The sequence below is a fragment of the Pteropus vampyrus genome, unplaced genomic scaffold, assembly GCF_000151845.1.
Source record: "Pteropus vampyrus isolate Shadow unplaced genomic scaffold, Pvam_2.0 Scaffold17, whole genome shotgun sequence".
Classification (NCBI taxonomy): domain Eukaryota; kingdom Metazoa; phylum Chordata; class Mammalia; order Chiroptera; family Pteropodidae; genus Pteropus; species Pteropus vampyrus.
Genome location: NW_011888798.1, coordinates 12,191,523 through 12,196,093, shown reverse-complemented (window position 1 = coordinate 12,196,093; position 4,571 = coordinate 12,191,523). Strand labels below are relative to the sequence as shown.

Sequence of the window (4,571 nt, the reverse complement as noted above, 5' to 3'; positions counted from 1 at the left end):
GGGGCTGGTGGATGGAAAAGCTCTGTGGAGGGCCATGACCACGTAAACCAGGCCCAAGAGCTGAGTCGATAACTGGGCACAAGCTCAAGTGTGAACCACAACTGGAAAGAACTGCTTTAATTTGCGGACCTGGAACCAAGCTGAGTGCCAAATTAATTTCTTTTTTTTCCCACCGAACTGAGCACTAAACCAAGGATTTCTCAAAACAGCAACATCTAGTAGCCGGTTTGAACGAGAACCAAGCCTATTCATTTTCTAAAAGTATTGAACTGGAACAATATACGAATATTAAAATATCTTTCAAACTAAACCAGAATTTAACTGATCATTCACAAGTGCCTGGCTTGAGATGGAAAAAAGTATCATTTAGGAGAGACAATTCTGTGTATATCAGATGTCTGGCTTGAGAGTCTGCCCTCTTCACCACTAAATTATCCTGCCTTGTGACCTCTTTTTTCAATTAAAATCTTGGCCTTAATTTTTATGTTTAACTTTTCATTTATACATGTTGTTTGCCTACTTATTCAACATTTTCTTGACAATAGGAGCTGCATTTTGTATTGCTTAGAGATATTTACACAATTCCTGGTACATCATAGGTATATGTGTGTGTGGTGGGGAAAGAGGTGGGTTAGCGGTATTAAACTCCTAAGCTGGAGATTATTTTGAAAGCCAGAGGAGACCATGGAAGGATTTTAAGTTGAAGGTGGTGAGCTCAGTTTTGAGTTTTAGTTAGATCACACTGCAGGGCAGCAGAGCAGAGAAGGGAGTAGGAATGGAGACAGGGAGATTAGTTAGGAAGTGATTGCAGTCATGTGGGTGAGAAGTGACAAAAAGCAGTGGTGGTATTTGAGCCTCAAAGTCAGAAATGTCTGGATTCAAAGCCTGGCTTCACGTTTCCTTGCTATGTGACCTGGGGCAAGTCACACGACTTCTGTGCCTCATTTCCCTCCCCTGTGGAGTATGCGGGCTAATAATGCTTGCTCTCTCATGTGCTTGCAAAGTTTACATGACACATTATATGTAAAGTATAGAGCACTTAGAACAGTGTCTGACAATAGTAAGACTCAATTAATGGTCATTAGGGAGCAAGGAGAGAAATTAACAAATAGGTGATATATGTAGTTAGACAGTAGAATCAACAGGATTGGGTATGAGAAAGAGTGAGAAGGAGGACTTAAAGATGAGACTGAGGTGTCTGATTTGGGCAGTTAGGTAGATGGTGGCTACATGAGTGCAGGGAACTTGGGAGAGGAACCATATTGGAAAGGCTAAATTTGAACCTGTCAGGTGGGAGATGCCTTGACCTCATAGGTCTGAAGATTAGCAGAGCAGTATAGGGTGTAACTAGATACAGACAGGAGAGTTATTTGCAGAGAACTTGGGTGTGTTGACTTCACCAGAGAGAGGCTATAGAGTGAGAAGACAGCATTCAGTCAGGTCAGTATTTAAGAAGTAAATCAAAGGCAATGAGGCTATAGAACTGATGGAGAGAGGGTGGCTGAAGAGGTAGGAAAAAAACCAAGAACAACAGGGGTCACAGAAGCCAAAGGAGAGAATTCCAAGTAGGAAATGATCAACAGTAACAAATACACCAACACTTCCAATCAAAAACAGACTAAAAGTGTTTCTAAGTGGCAATATGGCTTCATTGGCCCCATGGCTAGTGTGGTTTCTCTAGAGAGGAGTACAGTGGGGAGAGAGGTTACAGGGGCCAGAGGACCAGCTGGAAAGTGAGGGAGTGGAGAGCCTGGGTAGGCAACTCTTTCAAGAATCTTGGCCATGAAGAGGTGGGACAAGATACAGGCCCTCACAGAGTTGCTTTCCCTGAATCAGATTTTGGATTCTCTGGCCAGACCAGTGGATGTTACAGAAATGGTCCAAGTTTTCTTTTTTTAAAAAAATTTTTATTAAGTTTATTGAGGTGACATTGGTTAATAAAATTATATAAATTGCAAGTATACAATTCAGTAATACATCATCTGTGTATTGTATTGTATATTCACCACCCAAAGTCAAATCTCCTTCCGTCACCGTAGTTGACCCCCTTTACCCTCTTCTACCTCTCCTTCCCCTCCCCCGCCGCCCCACTCCATCCCTTTCCCTCTGGTAACCATCATACTGTTGTCTGTGTCTATGAGTTTTTGTTTGTCTGATTTGTTTGTTTGTTGCTTTCAGTTTTATATCTCATGTGTGAGTGAAATCATATGGTTCTCGACTTTTTCCATCTGACTTATTTCGCTTAGCATGATATTCTCAAGATCCATTCACGTTGTCACAGATTTCATCTGTTGTAGCAGTATTTCATCTTTTTTTATGGCTGATTAGTATGTACCATATTGTGTGTATGTACCATATCTTTACCCAATCATCTATTGAAGGACACTTTGATTGTTTTCATATCTTAGCCACTGTGAATAATGCTGCAATGAACATAGGGGTACATACATTTGTACAAATAAATGTTTTCAAATTTGGGGGGTAGGTACCCAGAAGAGGGATTACTGGGTCATATGGTAACACTACTATTAATTTTTTGAGGAACCTCCATACTCTTTTCCACAGTGGCTGTACCAATTTTCTTTCCCACCAGCAGCGTATGATGGTCTTTACCACACCGATGCCTCCACATCCTTCTGAGGGAGACCTTCCCGTGAACATCATATCTCAGGCACCCATCTCCCAGGCTCTCTATTGAACCAAGGTGACATGAACATGTTCATCGTTGCTTCCTTTCCTAGTAAAATCCAATGTCCATGAAGGCAGGCATATTTCTTGTCCTTTTCTGTTTCCCCCTCACTAAGTAGTGCCTTGAGTTATGTTGTCATTAATTTCCTGTTATTCATGTTGTTACTCTGTCACATAGGGCTCACAGGATGGGGCCCAGAGGAGAAATTTCCCTCAGGCCTTAATTCTAGGCATGATTTTCCCTGAGCCACGTAGTCCTTTTCATCACGTAGATGCTATGCCTTATTTCATGTTTCCCTGTTATGCTCCTCTGTTTAGTCACCAGAAAACTGAGTCAAATTCGCATCCTATTTTAGCAGATGGTAGCATCTTCAGGCACATCTTTTCATGTGAATTCATTCAACACATCCCTAGCTTCAGCTTATTTTTCCTCACTTTGTTTTTTGTTTCCCTGATTTCCTCGTTTCCTATAAATATTTTCTAATCCGGAATGCATTTTTCCAAGTTTCTTCAAATACTTTTTGAAACAAAGTGAGTTTACACATCAGTAATGGGAAAGATGAAATGATAACTAGAAGAAGCTGTATGGAACCACTTTTTGAGACTTAAGTAAAATGAAGACAAGGCTGAGATTACGGGTAGTGAGAGGGGATGTGATCCACAGCTCTGCTGGGTTGCCAGGAGGTTTCAGTCTTGTTGGAGATAAATCAGAGACACTAGAAAGAGAACAATGATTTAACTAGGCTATACAGGGGTATGTCACTATCAGTGGTTCCGGTGAGGAGGTATAGGGATATGAGAAAGGAGAGATCATCATATGTGGCTGGCATGTTCTTGAAGGCTTCATGGAAGACTTAGTATAAATTCCCCCTTAAAGAAGGAATAGGATCTAAATAGTGCAAATAAATCTTATATTTGTCAAGAAAGAGTTGAAAATGGCAGTAGCCCCTGATCCAGGTGGCCGGACATCTGGGTCAAACCATGCTGGGAAAGAGGCACAGCTGGAGTTAGGACTGCTATGGACTGTAGAGGTCAGTTTGTGGACTCCATTTGGAAGCCTCGGGGTGAGCATCTCTGCCAAGGTCAGAATAGGATAGGACCTGTTCTCTCTAGCTTTACTGCTTGACCTGCCTTTCCTGGTCACGTTCTGGATAAGCATACTCACTTCTGCCTATTCCGATCTGCTTTCTTTGCTGACCTCAGTGAGTAGAGGGGCCGGGTTGTATTAAAATTCTACTTAATGTGCACACAGCGCACCTTCCTTGCAGACTCATCAGCCAGCAATAAATGGAACTTCTTGACAGTTTTAAATTGCCTGCCAGGGAGCAGCTGGTGAATGTTCCTCTGGAGAAGCCGTCTTGGAGAAGTTTTATCAGTTTCTGGCTAGAAAACGTGTTTTCTCTCTCTTCCCTTCCCTACCTCTCCCCTCCTTATATCTCCCCTTCTCTCCCCTCCCTTTCTCACTCCACTTCTCCTCTCCCCTCCCCTTGTCTGTTGCTTTACCTTAAAATTTTTTTCTCTTCTTTGGTCCCTAGCCACTGAAAATTAATTTAGGGACAAGGTTTTCTCTGCACAGCTTGCTGAGTTACTCATTACTGTCTTTAAGATTCAAAAAAACAGCTCTCTTTTCCAAGGTTCTTTTAATGAGCCATTTCAGCATTGGACATCCAATTTTCAGCCCTGCCAGACAACCACCTCTGAGAAGGCCTGGGAAACCAGTCTTGCTTCCAGAGACGGACAGCTATTGGGCTGCAGGAGCAATATAATTATTCCCTATTAGTGCTCCATGGAAGTGCAGATGGTGTGCAGAGTTCTGATGCCATCTTGCTCACCATTCTCCCCATCACTGAAATATTTTGGTTTACACCCCTTCATTTAAAAAA

At 42.2% G+C, this 4,571-nt stretch overlaps 1 protein-coding gene across 2 annotated transcripts in view; it reads left to right on the top strand.

Annotated features, from left to right (window-relative positions):
* Nucleotides 1-4,571, top strand: part of GPR39 (G protein-coupled receptor 39) — a 192,906-nt gene that overhangs the window by 69,953 nt on the left and 118,382 nt on the right. The window lies entirely within an intron of this gene.